Below are 13,733 nucleotides of genomic sequence, written 5' to 3'. Positions count from 1 at the left end.
AGTAGAGTTCATGAACAGCCAATTAATAGGAATGTTGTAGAAGAGAACCCGAGATTAAATGGATTTGGTAAGAGAGGCTATTCAGTTACAGGACAAATTCAAACAGGTTAAAAAATTCTGCGAAAGGCCGGGCGCGGTGGCTCAAGCCTGTAATCCCAGCACTTTGGGAGGCCGAGACGGGCGGATCACGAGGTCAGGAGATCGAGACCATCCTGGCTAACACAGTGAAACCCCGTCTCTACTAAAAAATACAAAAAAAAATAGCCTGGCGAGGTGGCGGGCGCCTGTAGTCCCAGCTATAGGGAGGCTGAGGCAGGAGAATGGCGTAAACCTGGGAGGCAGAGCTTGCAGTGAGCTGAGATCCGGCCACTGCACTCCAGCCTGGGCGACTGTGCGAGACTCCCTCTCAAAAAAAAAAAAAAAAAAAATTCTGGGAAAACAAATAAATTTCAAACGGCACTGCATAAACCATTCTAGTACTTAATAATTAGGAATGACATGGCCTTTCCTAACAAAGACATACGGGCAGGCCAAAGCAGCATGCCGAAAAGCAGAGCAAACAGGGCGGTGAACCCAGAATGTGTGTTTACTAAGCAGAGAGGGTCCTCGGTCATGCACTGTTATTTTGATAGCAGTGTCCACCATAAAGTCTTCTTCAACTCTAATACAAAGGATAATACAGATGATAATGTCAAATTACCTGTTTAGAAACTAGTTTTTGCAGCTCAGAAACTGCTCCTTTCCTGCTCCACACTTCAAAGCTGTTTCCTGCTTAGGATTAAAAATATGTATCACTTAAGTAAATTACATACACTACGAAATATAGAATAACAAATACTACAGTTTTGGTCTAAAATAGGTTTAGAAAGATCAAAAGAAGGGAACAAATATAATTTATCCATATTTTAAAGTTACCTGAATTCTTTTGGAAAATAGTGTGATATGCATTAATGCTTAAATCCTCCAAACTTCTAAAATCCTACCAAACAGCAAAGTAGTATCTACTTCGGAACAGTATAACAAAGATGGTTAGCCGTAATTATCCTTTAATAGTCTATACCAAAGTTTACTCCTTTGATTGATCGAGCTTCCTGTTAAACTATTTAAGAACCTCGTATATCCGATGATTTTAAAATGCTCTTTTAAAAGCTATTGTACTTCACAATAAAATAACCTTTTCACTACATAAATACTAGGTTTACCTTCAATTCAAAAACTCTGCATTTTATTGGTGTTCAGTGGCCCTCACCAGGAAGGTGCTAGGGAAAGAAAGGAGCAGGTGCACCCGAGGCTCTGCAACACCCACTCCCGTAACCAGAGAACACCAGCAGGTGGAGTCTGGAAAGCGGTTATGGGGCGGGGGTGGTAGGGGCGCCCAGAAAGCCCGCTTCTTCCAGCGCCCAAACACGAACATTCACCCGTAAGACACACGATACAGACCCCAACCCGGCCAAAAAAATAATAAAATAAAATAAACCAGGCGAGTTCCTGGGGAGTGGGCTGAGGGATGCAAAGTTGGCGCGCCCAGCCTCCCTGGCGTGGCCTAATCCCCAAACGCCAGTTTCTGCAAACCAAGCAACGTTTCCCTCAGTCCCACTTGGCATTTACTCTTTCCCGGTTCTAGGCCCAATTCTAACTAGATCTGCAGGAAAGGAGAAAAAAGGGGCAATAGTAACTACATTAACATTCCCAGGAACGCCTCCCCCGGCCCCTCGGCTCCTACAGCACCGAGACGGCGGAAATCCTGCAGCTCAAAACCCAACTGCAACTCTTCAGAGTCGCGTCGCTCCTCATCCGCCCTTCTGCACCCCAACTCTGGACACCGAGAGCTCCACAGAATAAAACAGGAGGGAACGCGGAGATGAACTATGGCCACCAAGGCCTGTTTCTCTAAGAACTCGACCCAGTTCCCCTGGCACCCAAACCAGAGCCCCTGCTCCGCTTCCTCCGCCCGCAAGGGGCATTCCCGGGGCCACTGGGACGCGGGGCGGCCTACCGGGCAGGGCCAGCAAGAGGTGCGAGGAGGCAAGAAGGGGGTCCTGCAGTCACCAACGCGTCCCGAGGTGCTCACCCGGGGATTCCGGCGGTCGGTCCTGAGGGAGCGGGCGGACTGTCCGCCTCGGGCACAGGAAGCCTCGGGCAGGAAGACCCGAGAGCCTAGCGAGGAGGCGTGGGCCTGGGGCCAGACCCAACAGGGCCAAATGTCCCGGAGCCGTTACTCTCCCGCCCCTGGGGCGCGCCGCCCTCGGTTGCCAAGGGCTGGGGACGCGCAGGCATTACCTCTACAAGCAGCAGCCTCTCCCGTCAAGGGCGGAGCGGCGGTCAGCCCCCACGACCCGCCACCGGCAGCGGTCAGCCCTTGGAGACCGCAGCAGAGAGGCCCACACGTTTCCTGGCTGCCTTGGCCCCAATGGCCGCCTTTTCGACCTCAGCTACGCAGCGCCAACCGCCGCAGCCACCGCCATCTTAGGATCTCATTGTGGTGGGAAAAGAGGGGCGGGGGGACTGCAGAGGGGGCAACGCGCGGCGGAACATGCGCCGTCTCCTCGGCAACGGCCGCGCGGGGGCGAGAACTCGCCCGGGCGGGAGCCGCAGTGCGCTCTACACGCTAGACTGGAGTCATGTGACCCGCCGGAGTCTGTGGTGTCGCTTCTGGCTCTTTAAGTCGAAAACAGATTAAACGAACGAATCCGCCCCCCACGTCCAGGAACTACGTATCCCAGAATGCCGCCTAGACCCCGTGTTCTAAACGCCTGCCAACCACAGGTGGAGGACTACAGATCCCAGGATGCTGTGCGCTGCCGGCGCTGATCGCGGAACGTGGGGCCCTAGGCCTATGCGGAAGTGGATTGGTCCCTCAACCAGTGGAGAAAGAGCCGAGGCGCGGTGCAGTTTTTTCGTGGGGGTGTCAGCTCTGGCCGTGCCGGAAGAAGGAGCCAAGACCAGGATCGCTCTTCTGCTCCTTCCTCACCCACAACCCGGTCACGAAGAGGTGGAAACAGAAGGACACTTACAATGTAGTCCAGCCTCTTGATTTTACATATGAGGGGATTGATCCACGGAAGTTAAACAATTTGCCAAACGTCATATGTACTACTGAGTGGGAGAATCATAAATATTGTTGATATTTAATGCTAGTTTTGGTTAATGTCCTTTTTCCTTAAAAGAGCCAGATGATTTTAATCCAAACTTAATTTCAGTAAATTTTCTCTGAATTATCTTTTTATTTATACTCTCCTGTTACAGCTCTATTAAGATTAGTAAATTGGCAGATCCTGTCTTTAAAAAACAAACAAAAATCAATAAAGTGACAAGGCCTTCAATGTACCTGACTGGAAAGTTAAAACACGTGTCAGTTTTAGTTGAGCGCAAGGGCATTCTTCTAGTTTTACGCAGTTTAAAATTACGGGATAACTTTTTAAGCAAAATAAAGGTAAAAAGAGGAATTGCTTTCTTCTAACCCACTGCAATTTGCCACCGTAGGTTCAGTAGTGAGTGCATTGATCGTTTGCACTAATACTCGTTTGTCAGACACTGTTTCCTCATATTCTGTGCGTGTATCGTTAAGTACTGAGGTAGCAAAAATATAGTCCCTGCCGTTGAAGAGCTCATTTTAGTGAAGGACGGAAAAGTGGAGTGTGATGTAAATAAATTTCGTGTTGTAGAAAAAAGTGCTGTGGCAGCTCAGAACACAGAGCAGCTAAACGCTCAGGTGTTTATTGTAGTCCAGAATGCCCCATCCTAGTTCCACCACTCCAGGATCCTGGACAAGCGACATGCCTTTCTGAGCTTTAATTGCCCCATCTATGAAATGAGGGAGAAGGAATAATACTGTCTACCCTGAAGGGATTTTTTAAAGAATGTTCTTAGAGTTTATTTTATGCCAGGCACAATGTAAAGCCCTTCGGTTGTTGTGATTTTCTTAATCCTGACAGCTACCCTGAAGAGGCTGGTTCTGCATCTGACCTGTTTTAGCAATGAAAGGTTATATAAATCACACTTTTAGCAGCTACAAGTGGTAGAGCCTAGATTTAAAAGGAGGTCTGCCTGATTCCTTAAAGATTTTTTTAATTAAATAAAATGCATATGAAAACACTAGTGTATGTTGAGGCCCAAAATATTAGCTATCATCGTTATTTTGTTTTATACATATGTATTATTATTAAACGTATGTAGAAACTGTTATCATTAAAACAATTCTAATAAATTCAAAAGCGTGAAATTATAATACCTACTAGTCATTATGTTTTCTGAATTTATGAAGCCCCAGAATGTCAATACTATTGTTTGTTAGGAGGTAGGAGGAATCTGAGAAATATTTACGTTGAAATGTAGAAGCTGTTACCATTAAAATAATTCTAATAAATTCGAAAGCATGAAACTATAATATCTACTAGTCATTATGTTTTCTGAATGTATGAAGCCCCAGAATGTCAGTACTATTGTTTGTTAGGAGGTAGGAGAAATTTGAGAAATATTTACATTAAAAAAGGTTCTCAAACTCAAATATGAGCATTCCTGATCTTTGTAGTTCTCCTACAAAGGAAAAAAAAAAACCAGAAAGCGACAAAATTATCCCTGGCTTTCAGAAATTTAACATCTATTTTTAGAAACAAACTTTACAAAATGAGTCAATTTAGTATTAATAGAGTGTCACTATGCCAAACATATGATGTAGACACTGACTGCTTTAGTGATTTAGATTTTTAAAATAGGGGTGTTCTGTCTCAGAGATAATGATAGCTCTAGGATTTATAGGTAAGATGAAATTAGGGGCAGCAGTCTTTGGAAATGTAGATAGGAAACAGAAGAATGGCCTCTAAGAGATAAACACTGAAACTGCATTTCAGTTTTCCACATTCAAGAGAACAACCTAACACATGTATTAAATATGCAGGGGGTGGAAGTTCCAAATCTCAGAATGATGTTCAAGGAAGTGGGATATACCGAGAACACAGACCACACATCCAGAATAAGCGATGGACAACAAGCAGACTGGCTGACGTAGAGGATTTACATATGGTAAGTGATGGGGAGGTGGGAGAAGGCAAGGTTTATTAGCAGGTTGGGGCCAAACTATAGAAAGTCAACTACTTATCTAAAGAGTTTGGGCTTTGTTCTTCAAGTAGTGTGAAACCATTTGAGACTTTGGAAGAGGGCAATGCTGTAATGAAATGGTTATTTGAAGACTTCAATCTAGTGGCAATGTTTTGGAAAGACTAGGAAGAGAAGACAAGGAGAACAGGTGCCAACCTGTCATGAAGTAATGAAGGCTTGGCCTGAGGTAGTAGCAGGATGAATAAAGTAAGGGATTTAAATTTTTATTAACGTAAACTAAATCAGTTGTTAAGATGTGAAAATACTATTTCTGTTTCTTGATATGTGGTAGGTGGTACTAACCAGGTGGTACTTACAAGATAACACAGCCGGGCACGGTGGCTCACGCCTGTAATCCCAGCACTTTGGGAGGCTGAGGCGGGCAGATCTTGAGGTCAGGAGTTCGAGACCAGCCTGATCAACATAGTGAAACCCCGTCTCTACTAAAAATACAAAAATTAGCCAGGCGTGGTGGCATGTGACTGTAATCCCAGCTACTCAGGAGGCTGAGGCAGGAGAATTGCTTGAACCTGGGAGGTAAAGGTAGCGGTGAACCCAGGTCATGCCATTGCACTCTGGCCTGAGCGAGACTCTGTCTCAAAAAAAATAAAACCAAAAACTTGGCACTATATTGTTTATCTCTTTAATTTTTAGGCTCCTTATCCACAGATGGATTGTAAGCATGTCTGTAACAGAAACCAAGCCTTTTGTACTTTTTATCCTTTGAAAAGCAAGTTTTCTGCAATACCTAATTTTAACCTGCAGATGGTGATAGAACTTAAAGGGAAAATCTTCAGGGACACTACACTGCTTTATAACTGGATGTTATTTGTTTTTATTATGTGATTTTTTGATACAGCCAAAAGAATATATAACATACATGTAAACTCTATAGTACAATATTGACAACCGGGTGCATTATACGCCTGTAATCCTAGCTACTTGGGAAGCTGAAGCTGGAAGATCACTTGAGGCCAGTAGCTCCAGAGCAGCCTGAGGAACTTAAGGAGACTGTTTCTACATACATACACAAATACATACATACATACATAAAGTATAATAATGAGAGAAACACTCAAGAACCCACAAACTAACCTTGAATAGAATTTAATCAAAATGTGTCCGGGCAAGGTGGCTCATGCGTGTAATCCCAGCACTTTGCGAGCCCGAGACAGTTGGATCATTTGAGGTCAGGAGTTTGAGACAAGGCAACATGGTGAAACCCCGCCTCTACTACAACTAGAAAAATTAGCCTGACATGGTGGTGCAAACCTGTAATCCCAGTGAGGCTGAGGCAGGGCAGTATCACTTGAGCCTGGGAGGCAGAGGTTGCAGTGAACGGAGATTGTGCCACTGCACTCCAGTCTGGTGACAGAGCAAGACTTCATGTCAAAAAAAAAAAAAAAAAAAAAAGAACTTAATCAAGATGTTTAAGGACTACTCCCTGCCGCATTTTCTTCAAACTGTTTCTTCTTCTTTGCAGACATAAATACTATCCGGAATTCAATGTAATTCCTTCATTTTATTCATATGACTATGGATATCCCTAAATAATAAGTTTGATTTTGCTTGTTTTCAAGCCTTATATAGATGATATCATACTGAATATATTTTTGCTTTACTTGCTTTTTTCATTCAACATTGTGTTTCTGCGATTCATCCATTTTAATGGGTATAAACCCCAAATTTATTAAAAGCAGAATGTAAAATTAATTTTTGAATATTCCTTAAAAATATGACTTGGCTTTCTGGGTAACTTAATGGAAGAAGAGATTGGTCGTGCCAAACAAAGTACTCATTGGAGGCCTCTGACCCAGTTCTTACACCTTTTGGTTAAATTTTAGCACTGTTAATTTCTCTACCTTTTAATCTAGCGCAGAGTTTCTTAACCTTGGTACTATTGACAGTTTGGGCTGGGTGATTCTTGTTATGGGGTCGGTCCTGTGCATTCCAGGAGGTTTAGCAACATCCCTGGCCTCTACACACTGTTTACCTAGAGCAAACCCCTGCCCATTGTAAAAACCAAAAATGTCTCCTGGCATTGATTGCCAAGCATCCTCTGGAGTTTGGGGAGGGAAATTTTTTTCCATAACTCTTTTGCTCAGAAACTTAAAGGTTGATGTATATAATCTAATCAACCAGCCATTATATAATTATATCAACTAATTCTATCAAATCCACATGCATAAGTAATGTTTCAAGGCTCTTTTTGCCTTGCTCTGTTTCCCCTATATCTAATTACCAGAACATCTCTCATTACTGCCTAGTTTGGATTCTTTATTATTAGATTTAAAAATATCTAATTACTGCTGTCGACATACAATATTAACGTTTATAACAGTCTAAACTGCCCCTTCCTTCACAACCAGTTTATGTTCTTTTCTTTCAAAAGTCACTCATTTAATAAATATAACCCTTGTGATTCTGACAGTTTCATCTGTAGTTATATTTCATCAGTTTTCACATGGCTTTACTTCTACAGAGTTGTGATTACTACCTGATTCTTTCTGTATTTTTCTTGTATGTAGGTTTTTATACCGTCTTCTCTATTCACTGAAAATGTGGTCAAAGCTGCAATCATGTAGTAAAATCTTGAGTAAACTGCTTCCTTCCCAAGACACACCAAGTTGGAGAGGTTTAAACAAAGAGCTATGAGTAACAATTCTTAAAAACTACGAGGAAAATAATCTATATCTTTTTCCTTGTTTCCAACCAACCGTATACCAAAACAGTTAAACCAGAACTAGATAACTAGATATATGTTGATAATTAAGTAGAAAAATTGGATAATTAGGTGAGGGAGTTCCAAAAATATGGAAATATGGGCTGATATGGATTTTGTTTCCCAATTCATAGGAAAAATGTTAGAAAGGCATGAAAATTAAACCTCAGCTTTTACTTTAAAAACGCTGTTAGTCAAAACAAAATGATATGAAATAAAGACTCACAATTGTCGTGGTTATAGGGGATAATCTGGAGTGACTTTATAAAAGATGGTTTCTGGGTCAAATAAGTTTTTATTCACAGAAATAAGGAGAGCTGCAGGTGACAACTAGATTGGCAATATGCATCCATATGGACTAGCAGAGGAGTATGCGGCATAATTGGGGTTGCAATGATCCACATTAAATTCATGGCATTATGTAGGAAAGCTACAGCTGTATATATTATAATATTTTTTTTTTTTTTTTGAGATGTAGTCTCACTCTGTTGCCCAAGCTGTAGTGCAGTGGCACAATCTCAGCTCACTACAACCTCTGCCTTCCGGGTTCAAGTGATTCTCCTGCCTCAGCCTCCCAAGTAGCTGAGATTACAGGCACGTGCCACAACACCTGGCTAATTTTTTGTATTTTTAGCAGAAACAGAGTCTCACCGTGTTAGCCAGGATGGTCTCGATCTCCTGACCTCGTGATCCACCCACCTCGGCCTTATGCATTTTATTTTACTATAAAAAGGCTTCCACATTGCATTTCTCCTTCCATGAGAAAGATCCCAAAGTCAGGGAAGAACTAGCAAAACATGTGTGAATTCAGATTAACCAGGTAAGAGAGAATGCCCTCTCTTTACCAGAAGAACTAAATAATCTGAAGGGCTAAAAACCAAGGATGTTGGATGGCAGGCCGGTCTATCCAAGACTCTCCCCAGTCTAGATAAGGAAACAAGTAAAACCCTGATAGTGGGTGAAACACAGTGATATTGAGAGGTTTGTGGGTTAAAAAAGGGCCTGGATGTGGGACCAGGTGGTCAAGGACCGGCCTACAGTGTGCCTGTTTAAGGAATAACAATATATGCTTTAGAATAGTGCTTTATTAATATAGTCATGAACCATAAGAATAGCTTGTGCTTAGTCCAACAATATAGGAATCAGGCGGTGAGCTTCCTTGACTGACCACAGAGTGGAACAAACAACCGCGGGAAGTGTGTGGAGCCTCTAAGCAAGAAAGCTTGCTTATTGCTCAGCCTCCCGCTTGAGTCCCTGAACAAAGGTCTCTTGGGAAGGGAAGCGACCCCTGATCCGTTCCCCAGAAGGGAACTGCAGGAGGCTGCTTGTAAAAGAGGAGAAGTCCTCAGCGGTAGAGATAAGGAGGAAGTCTTATGTATCTCCCGCTCCTTCCCGGAGGCGGAGAGCTCTGCTGCTCTGCTGATGGTGCTTGGGAGTGGACCGCCCCTTTGATGCACAGGCCTGTGGTCTGATGGGCTGTCTGCTTTCACGTCCTGTTCTGTTCTGTTCTGTTAACTGCTTAGTTGGACTCTGATGATTATCTGTAAGTTAAACATAGAGTATTAGCTTACATAGTGGAATAGTAAATAATATTAACTTGCTGATGACGCACGCTACCCCCCTGCCACCTCTCCCCATGGTCACCTTATGCTCAGCCCACCATCTGCCCACCCTCAGCCGATAGGATCAGAGGAATTGTACTCAATAAACATCAGTGGAATCCGGAGCTCAGGCCCTTCGCAGTTTCCGCGTTGCGATGGACCCCTAGACCCACTTTTGTTAACCCTTGAACTTTGTGTCTTTATCTTTATTTCTTCTCATTCCCTCATCTCCACCGGGAAGGGGAGAGCCCGCGTGTGGTGTAGCGGGCTGGTTCCCCTACATCTTTGGTGCCCAACGTGGGCTTCTTGTACCCAGGTGAAGTTACGCCTGAGCGTAGTCATTGTGGAGACCAGTCTGTGGAGGGACTCCCGGGAACGTGTGGTCGGCCTTGCGGTAAGCCTGTGCACTCGGAGTATTCCAGGGACACCGTGTGACAATCGGAAAGTAAGCACTCTGCTTACTTACACTTTATCAAACTCCTCTTAAAGACGGGGAAAATAAAGGCTAGCACAGAAAACTTGATTACTCTGTTTCAAACAGTAGAGCAGTATCTTGGTTTCCTGAACAAGGTCCCGTGGATTTAAAAGATTGGGAACAGGTTGGAATTGCCTTAAAACAAGTTCATAAGGAAGGAAAACGTATTCCTCTAACGGTCTGGTCAGACTGTGCTATCGTTAAAGCAGCCTTGGAACCGTTTCAAACGGAAAACGAGGTTTATCCTCCAGCAGAAATAATTCCAGCGGAGGAAGGCGGTGCTGCTGCCAATATATATATAAAGGAAGACAAAGGAGGAGAGGATAGTGAAGAAGATTTTGTGGAAAGTACAGACAAACCTGGAGATGACTTAATTTCTTTTGAGGAGCATGTGGGACCTCCAGCTGCTCCTAAAATAGAGAAGCTATTTATGCCAATATGTTTAAAACAAAGAAGGGCCTTGAGGAGTCTTCGGCTCCTCATTGAGATCGTCTGGAATGGCCGCCTCCAATAAGGCAATGTAACCCGGAACCTTGGAGGTTTGAATCTCAAATTTACCCTGTTTCACGAATGGATAAATTAGGGGCTCAGGAATCAAGAATACATTTTGCAGCACCAGAACAGCAAAAGGCTGCACTGCCACCTAATGTCAATGAATCACCATTACAAATGGTTATTCGGCAGGCTAGGGCAGCTGGAGATTCCAATGCCCGGCAGTTTCCAGTAGTTTTGCAACCCCCACAGCAGCAGGGTGGTGCCCATCAGGTGGTATGGGAACCATATTCTTTCAAACTGCTTACAGATCTCAAAGCAGCTGTTGGTCAGTATGGTCCCAATTCGCCTTTTGTCTGGTCACTTTTACACTCAGTGACTTAGGAGAAGCAAACGGCCCCGGACGATTGGGAGATTGTAGCAAAAGCCACTCTTTCGCCCTCCCAATGTCTTCAATTTAGAACTTGGTGAACCAATGAGGCTCAAAATCAAGATCGAAAAAACCGTGCTGCTAATCCTGTTGTTGCCATTTCACTTGAACAACTGTTGGGAGTTGGGGGCCAATAGGAAACTGCACAACAGCAACTACTGCTTCAGGATGATGCCAGTGAACAAATTCACAGTTGTTGCTTGAGGGCATGCAAAAAAATTCAGGACCCGGGAACTATTTAAATCCTCTTTTAATTCTATCAGACAAGGCTCAAAAGAATGATATCCGGATTTTATTGCTCGTCTTCAAGATGCAGCTCAGAAGGCTCTTACAGATGAAAGTGCCAGGAAGGTGATTGTAGAATTACTGGCTTATGAAAATCCCAACCCTGAATGGCAATCAGCTATTTGCCTTGTGAAAGGAAAGTTTCCGGTGGGAACTGATATAACCAATGAGTATATCAGGGCATGTGATGGAATTAGTGGAATCATGCATAAGGCTATGATAATGGCTGAAGCCATGGCAGGATTAAAGGTGGGAGGCCCAGTGAAAAACTTTTCAGGCAATTGTTATAACTGTGGTCAGTTTGGACATACAAAAAAGGAATGTAAGAACAAATCAAACAATCTAGATCTAATCAAACAAAGGAGCCACCTGGCTTATGTCCCAGGTGCCAGAAGGGTAAACATTGGGCTAAACAGTGTCACTCCAAATTTGATAAAAATGGCCAACCGTTGCAGCCCCAATCGGGAAATGGGAAGAGGGGCCAGCCTCAGGCCCCACTCCAAACGGGGGCATTCCCTCTCCAGCAGTTTGTCCCTCAGTCGGCACCAGTGCCTTTAATCCCTCCAGTGACACAAATACCTTTAGCCCAACCACCACAGTAACACAATTGGTGTCAGCTACAACAGGGAACGCCGGTTTAGATTTATGTTGCACCAGAGCTGTGTCTCTACTTCCAGGGGAACCACCTCAAAAGGTGCCCACTGGAGTATTTGGACCTTTACCTGAGGTAACAGTTGGACTTGTTTTAGGGAGATCTAGTCTAAATTTAAAAGGAATTCAAATTCATACTATAGTGATCGATTCAGATTTCGTGGGAGAAATTCAGTTGGTTATTAGTTCTAGTATGCCTTGGAGTGCAAACCCGGGAGATAGAATTGCTCACTTGTTGTTATTACCTTATTATCTAATTGCTGTTATTACCTAAGTAGGAGAAAGTACAGTAAAAAGAGAAAGTGGTTTCGGCAGCACTGATAGCAAAGGAAAAGCAACTTATTGGGTAAATCAGGTTTCTGAAAATAGACCTTTGTGCACAATGACGATTCAGGGAAAGCATTTTGAAGGACTTGTCGATACAGGCGCTGATATTTCTATTATAGCCATGGATCAGTGGCCAAAAACATGGCCCAAACAGAGAGCTTCTATGGCTTTAATTGGAATAGGCACGGCATCCGAGGTTTATCAGAGTGTTACAATTTTACACTGTTTAGGACCAGATGGACAGGAAGGCACCATTCAACCTATGATTAATGCCATTCCCATTAATTTGTGGGGAAAAGATTGTTACAACAGTGGGGTACAGAAGTCACCATTCCCTCTACGATTTACAGTTCAGAGAGTCAAAGCGTGATGACTAAGATGGGGTGTACTCCTGGAAAAAGATTAGGAAAGAGTGAGGATGGAATAACTCAGCCAATTGAAGCCTCAGTTAAATTTGACGGAAAAGGAATTGGGTACCCTTTTTAGGTGTGGTCACTGTTGAGCCTCCAAAGCCCATCCCATTGAAATGGAAAACTCAAAATCCTGGGTTGGTTGATCAGTAAAAACTGCTTCCTCAGCAAAAACTGGAGGCATTACATTCACTAGCAAAAGAGCAGTTAGACAAAGGACATATTGAACCTTCTTTCTCACCATGGAATTCCCCAGTTTTTGTAATTCAGAAAAAATCCAATAGATGGTGCATGTTGACCAACCTACGAGCGGTTAATGCAGTCATTCAACTGATGGCGGCTCTCCAACCAGGGTTGCCATCCCTGGCCATGATTCCAAGAGAATGGCCAATGGTAATAATTGATTGGAAAGATGGTTTTTCACTATTCCTTTGGATCTGCAGGACTTTGAAAACTTTGCATTTACAATACCTGCTATAAATAATAAGGAGCCAGCTACTGGGTATCAGTGGAAAGTTTTACCCCAAGGAATGTTAAAGAGTCCTGCGATTTGTCAGACTTTCGTTGGGAAGATCATTCAGCCTGTCCGGGATCAGTTTCCTCGTTGTTATATTATTCATTATGTTGATGACATTTTATGTGCTGCTACAAACAGGGACAGACTAATCAAATGTTTTTCTATGTTACAAGAAATGGTGGGGCTTACAGGTCTTGCTATAGTACCACATAAAATCCAAACTACCACACCCTATCATACATAGGAATGAAGGTGGAGGAGAGAACATTTACACCTCAAAAGGTAGAAATTTGTAAGGAGTCCTTAAAAACTTCAAATGATTTGCAAAAATTATGAGAAGACATTAACTGGATAAGGCCAACCTTAGGAATCCCCACTTATGCAATGACTAACTTGTTTGCTTTGCTGAGAGGGAATCGAAATTTACATAGCAAAAGAACTCTGACACCTGCGACAACTGAAGAGTTAAGAATAATTGAGGAAACAGTTCAAAGTGCTCAAGTCAGTAGAATAGATCCCAGTGTTCCATTACAGCTCTTGGTGTTCCTACTCTCTATTCTCCTACAGGAGTGATTATTCAAGATGCCGACTTGGTTGAATGTCTTTTTTACCCCACAGTATGACTAGGACTTTTTCAATTTACTTAGATCAAATAGCTATTCTTATAGGCCAAGCCCGATTAAGAATAGACTCACTGGCACTGATCCAGACAAAATTGTAGTTCCT

The 13,733-nt window shown here is 43.2% G+C and overlaps 1 protein-coding gene across 21 annotated transcripts in view; it reads right to left on the bottom strand.

Moving 5' to 3' along the window:
- The window catches only part of PCM1 (pericentriolar material 1), a 109,442-nt gene extending 106,813 nt beyond the window's left edge, over positions 1–2,629 (bottom strand). For 16 of the 21 annotated variants that reach the window (XR_003120758.1, XM_025393423.1, XM_025393439.1 and 13 more), the window contains exons 1-2: positions 2,281–2,619; positions 701–768 (exon numbers count right to left, since the gene is read on the bottom strand). The gene's annotated coding sequence lies outside the window, so the exon portion shown is untranslated. Of the gene's footprint in view, positions 1–700; positions 769–2,280 lie in introns of all 21 variants that reach the window. The other 5 variants (XM_025393424.1, XM_025393427.1, XM_025393438.1 and 2 more) reach the window with 3 other exon arrangements.
- Between the last annotated feature and the right edge of the window lie 11,104 nt (positions 2,630–13,733).

The sequence above is a fragment of the Theropithecus gelada genome, chromosome 8, assembly GCF_003255815.1.
Source record: "Theropithecus gelada isolate Dixy chromosome 8, Tgel_1.0, whole genome shotgun sequence".
Classification (NCBI taxonomy): Eukaryota; Metazoa; Chordata; class Mammalia; order Primates; family Cercopithecidae; genus Theropithecus; species Theropithecus gelada.
This window is presented reverse-complemented; position numbering and strand designations above follow the sequence as displayed.